Consider the following 13396-nt stretch of genomic DNA (forward strand, 5'->3'; position numbering starts at 1 on the left):
CAGCTTTGGAAATAAGCCCTGATTGAGTAAAAGACAGAAGACAGCTTGCACACAAATTTCCATGTGTCAGGATTATTTCTACTGCTGCACATCCCCTATTCATATCTGCTTTTCATATCTGCTTTTTCCTCCTTCCTTTCTCCTTAACCAGTTGAAGACGCAAGCAACATACAAAGCCATGGTTACAAAGACGCACTCCTGTGTTTTTCCCCAGCATACTCCTGGGTGCAGTGGAGACACATGGAATGGGCATAGATCCTTTCCCTTTTAGCAACATCTCTTTCACTGAGTAAAACATACCTAATATAAATGTTTTAGCTAATAGCAGCTTTTAAGAGAAGAACTATCTGGGACCAGTTCCTTCAACTGATGAACACTGTATATACACAAATATTATGGTTTTGATTTCTGTAGTAACGTTTTATAACATTCATACTGCACTTTCTTCAGAGGTCTGTATGTACACGTAAAATGTCACTATAAATGTGGCTTACTCTTAAAACAAAGCATAGAAAAATCTTTGTTACCTCTCTGAATACAGACAAAAGTGAAGGATGAATCAAACTCCCTATTGTTAAATAACTACTTGTAACTGGATTACTTGCCTTTTAGGGGAACATTTCTTCTAACTGAACCTGCATAACTGACTTTTAGACAGCCAACACAGGATAAAATACATCATAGTAGTATAACCCTGTATTTCTGTTGGCTTTGTTTTAGATTGAGTCCTCAGGAACATATGGGGTGCACTGAGTGAGAATAGACTCAGTGATGCTCTTCATGTCTGCTGGCTGGGGAGTAATTGTGGCAGAAAAAGAAGAAATCACCAACTTGTACTGGCATGTTCTTCTGCCTGCTTAGATTTATAAATGTGAGTATCCATGGCCAGCAAAGACTTGGCAATAAGTGAATGCTGATTTCAGGCAGCTATTCCTGAAGGAGACGTGGTGGTGACAACATACTCTTATGTCATTTGGCTACAAATAGTTGCTATGAATCTGTTCCAAAACAATGAAATAGCTGTCATCCCCAGAAGTTTTCTGGCCTGCTACAGCTCATAATAAAACAATTTAAGATTATATGGTAATTGTTGTAACCAACTCAGACTTAAATGCTCTCAGCTGAGCTCCTGGTTTGCAACAGACTTTCAGTCTGACCTAGGATAAGTTGTTTAATCTCATTGTGCCAGACAGAAGCGTTGTGAGGATGCACTGGTAAGTCTGTAGGAGGCACACAGATATCGTGGCAATGGATGGTGTATAAAATATCACAATGGTTACAACATGGAGCTGGCGTGTACTCGACAGGTGGAATCTCTGAATCACAGGAGAACATACGTACCCACAGCATGGGAAGGACTGCGCTGAAGGGTGAAAGATGTGGAAAGGTGTGCTTGCAAAGTCATTACAGAAAATTGAGAAAAAAATTCACTTGTATGATTGCAAGTTTGTACTGCAATCATAAACAAAAAATGGTGCATCCACATTTTGGGTGTTGTGGTGGGTTGACCCTGGCTGGCTGCCAGGTGCCCACCCAGCTGCTCACTCCCCCTGCTCAACAGGACAGAGGAGAAAAATGAAAAATCATGTGGCTCAACACTAAAGCAGGGAAATCACTTAAAAATCATGGGAAACAGGGGGTTGTGTTCAGTCCCTAACAGCTCTTCTCCGCCACTCCTTCCCCCTCACACCCTTCCCTTGCTCCCCCGCCGCCTCTCCCTCAGGGCTGCAGTGGACTCTGCCCCATCCCTCCTCCTCCCCCTGCCCGGCCTGGCTGCTCGGAGCTGTTCCTCACCCTTTTCCCTCACACAGTGCAACGCTGGGCCCTTTCTCCCAGGCGCTTTCCCCGCACCCCGCTGCCAGCGCCCAGGCACCCAGCGCGAGTGCGCATTGAGTGGGAGCTGGCAACAACGTCTGCTCTCCACGCCTTGGCTGGTGAGGTACAAGCAATAAAGCAATACTTCTTCGTTTTGCTCAATAGCTGCTCATGTGCGTGTGCTTCTTTGGGAGAAGCAGGGTTTTTGCAGAAGATATAGGGGATAAAAGAGCTCAGTCTGTCAGGACTAAGAGTCCCTGAATCACTGATTTTCATGTGCATTGTCCTCAGGGGTTCTGCTGATCTTAGTAGTAAATGTACTAAATGTTAATATGTAGTAATGCACTGTCTTAAGGTATAAGGGACTATCAACTTCAAATCTCAAAAAATTGCAAACAATTCCGTATGTGTTGGAAAAACAGTGCTGCGGCCTCAGCCTAGGGAAAGCTGAGTTGGTAAACGGTCTAAGATTTAGGAGACGGAAAAAGTCACGAATCACACTTTGAGTCTCGGTTCCACCAAGGTGAATTTATTAAGAAAATACAGGTGATTAAGAAAAGAAGTTGTTTATAGGAGCAGTTTGTTGGTGATAAAATCAGCTAGGTCTCAAGTCTGCTGCCTCTCTCTGTAGCTCTCTGAGCCTCATCCAACTACAGTGCCACGCTCTGTGTGGTGAGGAAGTACTTGCAAAGTTTTGACAGTTAGGCTGTATAGAGTGATTCATCTCAGATCAGGTAAGTCCCAAAGCTGACAAGTCAGTGATCTTGCACAGTTGGACATTCCCACTCAAGAACGCGACCGTCACGGTGTCCTTAGCAGCGTTTTGGAGAGCAAGTTCAGGATCGCGATAGAGGCTGTAGGAGTTCAGAGTGGCCCGTGCATATACTCAGGGTAATCGATGGATAGCCATGGTACCATCAGCCATTTCAACTTCAATCCATCTCTTAATTTACCTTAGACACTTTGCCAGTTGAACACAGGTTGGGTCTGAAATGCAGAAGAAGGGAATGAGCAATGGGAAGAGTGAGCAAAGCCTTTCCTTTGAGTATGGAAATTATTCTTCAAATGTCTTTGTTGGCAGCTGGTGTGGCACAAAATAAACATAGGTCTATTTGCAAGTAAGCAAGAATTAGCATAAACAGCAGCTGCTGTATTACCAAAAAACATGTAACAATAAAGAACTTTTTTTCTGCCTTCAGAAACAAAGGTAGGTAAAAAGCCTGCATGAAATAATGAGTTAGTTAACCACCTGTTAATGTTCTGAGTACGAGCAAAATGAAAGAGGTATTTGTTGATGGCATAAGCATTTTTCCCAATCAGACTTTCTAATTAAAACTGAACCTATCCTTATGATAAAAAAAAGCAATGCGGTATCAAAAATGTCCTCTTACCCTTCCTCTCCCCAAATCAAGGGATTTCCTACACTTGCCTTTTCAGTTTCCTTCTTGCTGCATCCAGAGAACTGTTTCAAATTTTTCTGAGGTTTCTTGGATGTGATTTCTTGCTCCCTCTTCTCCAGCTACGTAGAATATGAAGTCAAGTCAGGCCATCGGGATATATAGCTGTATTTACGGCCAGATCACATTCAGCAGGATAAGTTTATGGTCTTTAGTCTCTATTTCTTTCTCTGGTAAAAGCTAGTTAGTAGCATACTCAACAGCATTGTCGTATTTTAATAAAAACTAATGATCCAACACAGTGAAATGCAGAAACAAGATATGAAGCAATTTTAAGTGCATAATTTTAGATTCATGATGCTTGAATTCATTGCTTAATCTGTTTCTCCTGGAAGGTGGCTTACCTGTTCAATTAACTTTCCAGTGTAAATCGTGAATCCAGCTATCTGCAAGTTCTGTAGATTCGCTTATCTGGATTTTCTTTGTGCTTTAGCACTGGGGTCACACCTGGTTTTCATTGGTTTGGAACCACAGCTATTTGTCTCTAAATTTTTCTATCAATAGGTTATTTTTAAAAATGAAAACACTAAATAATGACTCTATTTAGAATTTACATAGGGCTTTATATCTTCAAAAAATCGGTTCAACATAAGGCTTAATACAGTGTCTTAAAATCTTTCCACCATAAGTTTTGGATCACAATGGCTCACAGTCAGATCCTGATACTGTTGCTTACCAGGTAATTCACTGTGTTTCATGAGTCAATAAAATTAGTTGAGTAACATGTTACACTCAGTAAAGGCATCAGAATCTTCCTAAACAGGCATCCTGTCCCTGGGGTGGCTGGGGTGGGTATACACTGCTAGGTCTGATGAAGTGCTTATGGCCGTGTAAAAAGTCAGTGTCGATGCCAGGAGGAGAGTTTAGGAGCTTCTTACTTAAGGTCCCATGTTCTTTTTATTCAGATGTACTTTACTTTCTCACTATTTGTAAGTTTTAAAATGTCTTGTGTTTTGTTTTGTTTATAACAGTAGACACTTGCTTCTACTGGTAAATATTTTTGACAAACTGTTGGTATTTTGTATGGAAAGAGTTACGTGGCCTATTGGGAATGCTTTTGAAACAACACAAGTTTTGCATTTGATCACAGTTTCATAGTATTTCTTCTGTTTCCACTGTCGGCTTCTGCTTTCAAGGTAACCATATTTCAAAAGTATGGTATCATTTTGGTGGGTGAAATACTTCAGAAGCTTTTGAAATAAAAATCATACATAAGTTTTCAACAGTAGTTTTCTTTAACGAGTGGAGAGAATCAGATTTCATCATTCGCATAGAGATTTGGCCCAATTTTCTTCAATACCGTTTACTAAAAATACATTTCTGTTTGGCTGTGGCTTTTTTTGAAGAAGAGAAAAAAAACCTGTTATTCACATTATAGACAGAGATTAGCATCATGACCACAGAGATCATGGTCATGTTATTGCAATACCATTCACAAAGGTGCAGGATTTTTTTCTCCTGGAGTATTATTTTTGAATATTTTTTTCTTTCTGGAAACACTTGCTCCACCATATCTCTCTGCTGATTATCTTTATATCTGCAAGAGCGTCTGGGCACATAAGTCTGTATATATGCAGAGACATAGATGGCTACATAATAAACTGCGATGTGTGTCTTTACGCTCCCTAAGCAGACCTCATTGAGGTAAAATGCTATCTATTTTATTTTAGGTGAGAACATTATTATCTAACTCCGCTTACACCGATTTGGACTGTGATTCTTTCATCTCCTGCAAACAGCACCTCAGTCCATGAAGAGCTGTGTATAATCTCCATGGAACCACTTTTGGAATAAGGTAATTTGCATAGGAGCAGGAGTATCATCATTTGGTCTCCTTTACTTAACAGCAGCAACAGCAGGTGAACAAGATCTGATCAAATCATAAGTCAAAATGGGGAACATTTGCCTTTCAAGTTTCTATTTTATATCAGGCAGATATCAATCTGATACCAGATTTAAGTTGAGACTGGAAATAGCAGAGTTAAGATCTTGCCAAATCAGGCTTTTCTCACTGTGCAGAACAGATAAAATATTCTAGGTAGGAAAATATATTAAGATGTGGGATGGGGAGCAGAAGAACTAGATAAAACCTGAATTCACTGAACAGATTCAAGTTTTTCTGTTGATTTTAGTAAGGCCAGCATGTTACACTTGGATTTAATTCTTTACTGGACTCGCTGAAAGATCTGATGTGATTCAGCACGGCCAGTGCAGACAACTGCATCCTGCCTCTGTCATGGGCACAATTCTTTCTTCCCACAGAAGACTGGTGGGGCAATAATCACTTTGGTAATTTGTTTGGGTCAGAAATTATGCTGATGGTTTGTCATAGAAGCAGATACAACACAGTGTGGATACCAGTGTGGTCTGTGTCTGGACACTGGATTTCTCTCCAAACAGAATCATTTAGTTCACTTCCTTCTGCTCTCTGAGTTGCAACTTTGGGTGTTATTCTGCTAGGTCTTTGCTTTGGCCTCTCTTCTCTTCTTTGCTCACCTTCTCCCCCACATTTGCAGTGCTATATAGCAAACAATAAAAACCTTGTGCTCCTCTACCCCACCCATTCACCCGTCCTTTGTTCCTGCACTAAAAGAGGAAAATACTGGGGTTTTTTTCTCATATCAATTTACTTGCAATTTAAGCTTCTCTAGAAAATTTCAGCTTATACAAAAATTTCACAGACTATTACGTCTAAGAAATGTCAGACAATTTCTTTTTTTTGTTCAGGCAAATTTTGGCTCTCACTTCTCAGTTGCTGAAGTAGTAAGTTGATAATATTACTGGATTGGTGAAGCACCATCTCTCACTAGATATTATAAGGTGTATTTTGAAAAGAAAATTATAGCTGACCAAAACCAAGGTGTTTTCTTACTGTTGGAGAGCAGATGTGTCCAGAGTACAAGCTTTTTGAACACAAATATCAAGAGGTGGATGAATGACAGGCTCACAAAGGCAGACATACACACAAGAGGCTGCTCTTATTTTCACTTGCAATATGACATGCAATTTCTACAGAGACAGTTCCACCATCCTGCTTTTCTGGAAACCAGTTCTTCCATCTATTGTCTTCAAAGTTTCCTCTTCAATCTAAATACTAGAAGTCTGGAATGGAGTTTTTTTTTGGACTATACAATACAGGCCTCTGGTATAAAAGAGGTAATTTCTGTCCTTCTCGTTTGTGTCTGGATTTTTTTGAAACTCTGCTTTTAACAGTCTTATTTTATCCAGGAGTACAGGATTTGTATTTTTGGATCTGTTCATGACTTTGGATATGAATCTGTGTATGACTTCAAGTTTCTTAACAACTTTGTGCCTTAATCTACTTCTCAATTACAAACAATGTTATTTATTGCCATTCTTGGATATTTCCTGAACCTCCATTGGGAAATGCCCATATAGGGCCCACTGCAGGTTTTAAAAGGTCTTAGTCCTTTCAGCTGAGTGGAAATTTATTCCTTACCGCCACCAGAAATGAGGGAATTCTCCCCTCTTACCACATCTCAAGGACCTTCAGTTTCTTATTACTACAGGAAAAATTCACAGCAAAACACAGAACTGAACCCCAGTGTCTTGAATCCTAGTGCATTAAGCAGACCATAGCCTCTCCCCTCTCCAGTTTTGTTTATTTTTGCAGCTGAAATTTATTTGACTTTCACCAAGTTGTTCATTTGAGTACATCTTCACGCTGTGATCTTCCCCATGCCATCACTTCCTCACCCCTTAAGAGCTCAACAAGGACAGGAATGGGCAAGGACACGGCAGTGCAGACACAGGTCGGTTACTTTACTCATGTTTGGGCTCTTGCTCTTTCATGCTTCCCGTTCCACTCTGCCAATCATTCAGTCAACGTTTTTATTCTGCTGTCTAGTCTTCCTTCAGTGAATAACTTCGCTATCTGCTGGGATCCTAATAATTCGCTGCTTTTTTATTTTAATGAAAAAGCCCTATTCTCTTGATATCAGGCCTCCCAGAGCTGGGAGCATGCAAGCCCCTTCTCATCTGCTTGTTCTGTGAAACCCATATTCCTCAGGGATTCTGCCATCTATTATTGTTCCCCCTCTGCCGCCACAGCCTGTCTTGAAAGGAGGCCACTTGAAAAGAGAAAGCAGCAGCAATAGGGCTTATGAATTCCTGGCACATTGCTTTACCCTGAAGGATATATTAAACAATAAGAGTTTTTTAAACAAAGACCTCCAGTAACCTCACCACAGGCACTGACTCTGCTGATATATTATTAATTTTAGGCACTAGCTTCAAATTGCCTGACTGAAATACCACTTGTCTGCTCTTAATACTTGGTCATCAGAAAGATATTACCTCTTTCGGAAATGCTAACTTCCTTTCTTGTCTGACTGTTTAACGAGAATAAACTTGTGGTTTCTCTAAGAGACCGTATCCCACTATTCAGCATAGGAAACAAACCCTCTCGTTAAAACCCACAGTAACAATCATGGCAAGAAGAAGTACTATCCAAAATTAAAAATGGGTAAATATGAAGAGTCACATTGCTGATAAATAATAAATACATTTCCCTTTTCACACTAAACATGTTGATAAACTACTTTGTCTTAAACTTTCTGCAGACTCTTACGCAGAATTGCTGTGTCTGTTTAGACTCTTATTTGTATTTATTGTCCAAAGGCAGTAAACATTCATCATTTGTCTCCTAAGGATTGTGCCAGGCATTTAGTGTAGGAGAAAAGATTTTGAATAGTATCTATAAGATGCTGCACAAAATTATAAGGCGGGACTTTAAAAACTTTTGGCTTTGCCCAAACCTTGCTCCCACAATACATGGGGGGTGGGAAGGGGTGTAATCTGAATATTCCCAGTTCCTGTGTTCAAGAGTCAAGGCCTCTTCTAGCCACCGTCATCAGCAGTGAGTCTGGACTCCCCAAGGTCAGCTGGTCCCACACACTATGTGGGCAGGGAAGCTATGACGGAGATGGACAGTCACAACTTCAGCCATTTTATAACCAAGGCTGAGCTGGCAGAGATGGGGGATGAAGGGCTGGACATCCCTGGGAGTTACAGGGTCCCTCCGGTCACAGAATGAGAAGTAAAAGGTGATTAACAGAGTAAGCCTCATTTAAAGGTGTTTTTGATGGCTGTGGATGGTGGCTGGCTTTAATTTTGGGGGGGTTTGAGAGGCAGAAATTGCTCAGCAGCTTGTGCTTTTCAGAACCTAGGGAGGAAGGACTGCTTGCAAGTTGCCTTCAGAGACTAAACTCTTCAGCAACTCGAGGAGAAACCCAGGCAGCAACTCAGGAAGAAGTGAGGCACTATGCACTCTTTAAAAGCCCACATGACCAGGGTTGAAACCTTTCTTTTTTTAACTGCTGTGCTTGGCAGCTAGTGTGGGGAGGAGAGAACAGGAAGTGGTATGTGGGAATACCAGGCTGAAGTCCCATAGGAAAGACCACAAGATGATTTTCCTCCTTGGATATATTTTGGAACACTTCAAGCTTACAAATAAGCTCCAGCTTGTGGTCTTAGTTCCATGGTGGGGGAAGCAGGGATGGGAAGGCTTGCAGTCAAGCACAATTATGATACATGACATAATACATCTTTGTAAATTGATATAACCTCTTAGCCGCAATGGTTTGATCAGATGAGTTTATAATCAATGTTCATAATCCCTTCCATAAACTGCCAAGCAGGGCTTAATTTCACTGAGTTAGTCTCTGCATGTGACCTGGGGGGGAAGACTGCTCTGTGTCTCCTGTATCTGGGTGTGATTTTTGATGCTTTTTCCTGAGCATGATGATGCTAAGCTACTGTCTTTCCAACAGGTCTTCTGGATCATAGCATTGATATTATTCTAAGACATAAAATGCTCATTATTGTTAAAATATAAATTTCAAATATACTTCTAGCATCATGAATGGGACTCTAGAAAACAGGCTGTATTTCAGGGCCATTTTAGTTGCCCTGGATTTTTGGAAGACAGACCATGGCCCTCTCCTGAGTCTATGCATTCATCAGTGTTAACTACAAAAAATTCCTACAGCTGTGCTGCTGGAGCCACATTGCGAGATGATCTTCTCTGTGATACTCTTGTGTCTTTATTTTGCTTATTAGGTGGAAGGTAAATTATTTCCTTCATTTGATGTGTTAATAAAAATATCATTAAACATCTCGCAGGTTTCTCAATTTCCTCTCTGTTAGGGAGTGTCAGAGACTTCCTTCATGCTGCTAGCTCAAAGTTCCCTGTTCCTCTGTAGCCTCGAATTGCAACTTAACCTGGTGTGAGAGGAGGAGTGTCATCATTCCTCCATGCTCGGGGAGAGTAGGCATGGTCCAATAACTTAATGGGTTTATGTTGCAGTTACCAAAAGGATGCGCATGCCTATCTGCACGCAGAATTAAGGAAGAGTTTTCCAACTCAGGTCCGTAGTGCAGACTATAGAACCAAACTTTCCCAGAGTTCAGTTGTGTCCCAGGCCTGTCTTTTTCTTAGACGTTGTTACTTCATTGCAGTCATTAAACTCCTATCTTTGCCTGCTGAATAGGCTCTTAAGTTTCACATTTACAGTGTGGTAATTATCTTAATCATATTATAGTATAAAAGAAACTTCAGTGAGGAAAATAAAACAGTACTGCTCTTGTTGGGCAAACTTTATTTCCTTTAATGTTCTGTGTTTGTGTCTTATTGCCTGGACCTCTCCCACTAATAAGCTTTTAATGACTGTTCCCACTGATATCATAGCAGCAGATTCTTTGCATGCTGTCTTTGTTTCCTGGAATAAAATCAATTAAGCTCCTTGTGTCTCTGACCCCATCTTGTATTAAAGCTTAGCACAACAATTAGGAGCACAATATGGTGTTCATTCTTTTATAATTTTGGTTCTACAGACATTGCAGCAAGTCAGGTGTCAGTGCAAAGATTAACTTTGATGTAACACAATGTAGTGTGCGTATTAACAGTCTTCAGTGATCTAATTACTATATTTATATGATTCACTTTTGTAAAAGTGATTTAATGACCCTACAACACTTTTGAATAGCCTTCTTGAATTTTTTTTTGTGAGTATTCCAATAGAAAAATCATAAATTTGTAGCAGACAATTTTGAAGATTTTCACAGACTTAAAAAGTGAAGCTGTTGGAAAGATGCTTCTGGAATGCAATGCAGTATTTTAACAAGTAACAAAACTTCTGTTGCATGTTGAAATATTTTGTTTCCAAATTAACTTAAAGAAAGTTGAGCATTTCACATGGAAGTTTTTCAAATAAGAGTTTTTGCAGAAAGCTAGGGGTGTTTTTCTGTCAAAACTGCTTCAACTTATTTTTGACCAGCTTTAGAGTATATGTTCTGCAGTTACTGTAGCTAATGGCATGATCACTTCATTGCTGTAGAGAAAATCAGCACTTCCCTTTGCATTCTTTTTTAAAATTCCTTTTAACTTTAAGCAGGTTATGGGACCTAATTGATCGGCACCTGCAATCTTTTGCTGCTAATTGGCTAGATGTCAGATGAGAAAGGGAATAATATCACTTACCACCATTTCACAGGAGACACTTTGTACTAGATATTTCCTCTTCTCATCAAATGCAGCACATGTGTTTCCTCTGTAATAAATCCTGTGAGCAACCAGGAGAAGAAAAAGGGTAAAGGAGCATCTGAATTTCATTTGTTCACTTGCGATACAGAAAAGTAGTCCTGTCCTATGACTATCAAGATTTAATTAAAAAATGAAAAGAACAGAAAAAAATTGAATTGCAAACTTGGTCATGTTATCATCAATTCTGCCTTGGCAGTTTCTAGAATATTGAATAAATTGCTGAACTTGCTGTGATAGCCTCTGCTGAAAACTTTGGTGACATTTCACTTTGAAAAAGGAATTCATTATTCCCCCCAAATTTGATGTTCTGGAAGTCAAATTTCCCTTTCATGTCTGTAAGCAAAATTTTCAAGGAATTTTTTTTTTAATAATTGGACAAAGCTATTCATAGGACTTAATTTTCATCAGAAAACTCTGGCTTTGTTTGTGACTGGAATATGACTTGTAAAAATGAACAACAAAATCTCTGTATTACAGGCATGTCTTGCCTCCCTTACTGTGAGAAAATAGAAGACTAGGTTGAAGTTTTTTCCTTTTGCCACAGTGAAGGGCAACAATTTTCTCAAACCACAGAGGGACCGTGCCCAGGACAGAATCATGAATCGGAGTCAATTTATCCCACCTTTGCCTCTGCTATCACTGCCTTCCCTACCTGCATCAGTCTGACACAACTCATTGATCCTGCAGTACCTCCTAGAACAGGTAGGTCATAACCATGAGTAACCGATGGCAACAGGACACCAGTCATTGCTACTCCATCACTTCCCAGTCTCTGTTTTCAAATACAAGGAGACCATTGACCAGTGACCCAAACCTTAGCCCCAGTATAGGTAGCAGTGTCAGAAGAATGGGGACATAAATGATAGCTGTGGGTAAAGGACTGTAAAATACAGTAAAAATACTGTGCTGTGTTCCTATTCCAGACTGAAACATGAAAATGTTTTCTTTCAAAGGAAAAAAGTCATCTCCATGAATGTCTTCTGAGACTGACAGCTGTGCTTCTGCACATCAAGCGGTGGCTGCTTTACAGTTTGGATTATGGAGTGGTTACCCTACAGCCTGGTCTTAAAATATTTGTGAAACAGAAACTGACAACAGATCTACAAAATGTCTGAATCTCTAGTATTTGTCAAAATGTTGTTTGATTTTACTCTGGAACAAGCAGAGATGGACATGAAGTCTCTTGTCTGAATGCTGAACAGATCTTGGGAGACTGTGACAATAAGGGAACTATGAAAAACGTTTGATCAACTCTTTCCTCAATCGGTATTTTGTTGGATTGGTGGTCTTCTGCCCAGAACCTGTATGAAGGGAGCTAAAAAAGTACATAGGTAACAGGAACACACTTTACTGCAATATCACTGTCTCTGAAATTTTGTCTAAATGTTACAATGACTAGTAGCTTGCTATCTGGGACGCAGTTTATAAAAGCACAGAGCTTTTCTATTTGGGTAGGCAACATTCTTTCAAGTAGAGAAAGAAATGCTTTTGTTGAAAGTGATTTTTGGGAAGAGGGAATAGTTTTCTGACCAGCTCCCTCTTTCATATGCTTTTGTAGCTCACTGAATCAGAGAAGATGCAGCTTGGTCCCAGGTTGAGTACTTAAGTAGACAGCTGCCTGCTTTCTCAAACAGCTTGCACAGTATCAAGTCCTCATTATTTCTAGACAGGTATCTGAAAATCATTCTTGCTTAGGCTTGACACAAACTCAAATGACGAGATGGAACAAAGAAACAACACAGTGTTTTAAAGAGGAAATGAGTTGTGGTTATTCTATTGATACTAAAACTTGCTTTGATACAATAACATCCCACATTACAGCTACTAAAATTCTTACAGGGCCTTACAGTCTCCTAAGCAACTGCACTCTCTGCTAACTGTAAGAGATTTTCTGCTCTAAAGAGGTGCAGAAAGAGACTTTGTCTCTGCTGGTGGCTGCAGTAGCTGAAAAGAGAGTAAGGAAAATTAGTGTGTATATTTTAATAGTATTTGATATAAAGGATCTGCTGATGGTAAGCACCTGAACGTTGAAAACAAGGAAAGCAAAAGTAATTTTGTGGTTGCAACAAGTATTATTTTAACGCTTGTAGACTTGAGCATACAGCTGGAAAAGAATAATTTGTGGCTTGCAACATCAAGCATATCTCAACCGTTACTGCGTTCAAGAACTGATGGAGCAATGTTCAGAAGGTCTTGCTATGGCAGTACAGAAGAGTTAATGGAATGTCCTGTAATTCTTTTTGAGTCTTCCTATGATATTCAGATCCTGTTTATTCTTCCATAGGTGATGACATTGCGGATATAAATGGAATGTCCTTGGCAAATTCCACCTAGTATAAACCTTTTCTTCTGTCTTATTTATTCTGTATATTTCTGCCTTCCCATCCCCACTCACACCACAAGGCCATCAAAGAAATTAGGTCACTTGTTATCCCGTGGCAATTCACAACTTTTACACAAGGCTTCGCTATACATATAAATCTTTTTGTTTTCCTTAATTAACCTTAAATGTTTTAAGTCTGGTTATTTTTGAAGTCCCTTGAAATGAAGTGACAACCGT

At 39.8% G+C, this 13396-nt stretch overlaps 1 long non-coding RNA gene across 1 annotated transcript; it reads left to right on the top strand.

Annotated features, from left to right (window-relative positions):
* Window positions 1-805: 805 nt before the first annotated feature.
* LOC142363033 (uncharacterized) lies at window positions 806-11539 on the top strand. The gene is made up of 3 exons (XR_012765438.1): window positions 806-871; window positions 4943-5067; window positions 11314-11539. It is a non-coding gene; the product is annotated as an uncharacterized LOC142363033 (long non-coding RNA).
* The last annotated feature ends 1857 nt before the right edge of the window (window positions 11540-13396 follow it).

The sequence above is a fragment of the Opisthocomus hoazin genome, chromosome 13 (assembly GCF_030867145.1).
Source record: "Opisthocomus hoazin isolate bOpiHoa1 chromosome 13, bOpiHoa1.hap1, whole genome shotgun sequence".
In the NCBI taxonomy this organism is placed as follows: domain Eukaryota; kingdom Metazoa; phylum Chordata; class Aves; order Opisthocomiformes; family Opisthocomidae; genus Opisthocomus; species Opisthocomus hoazin.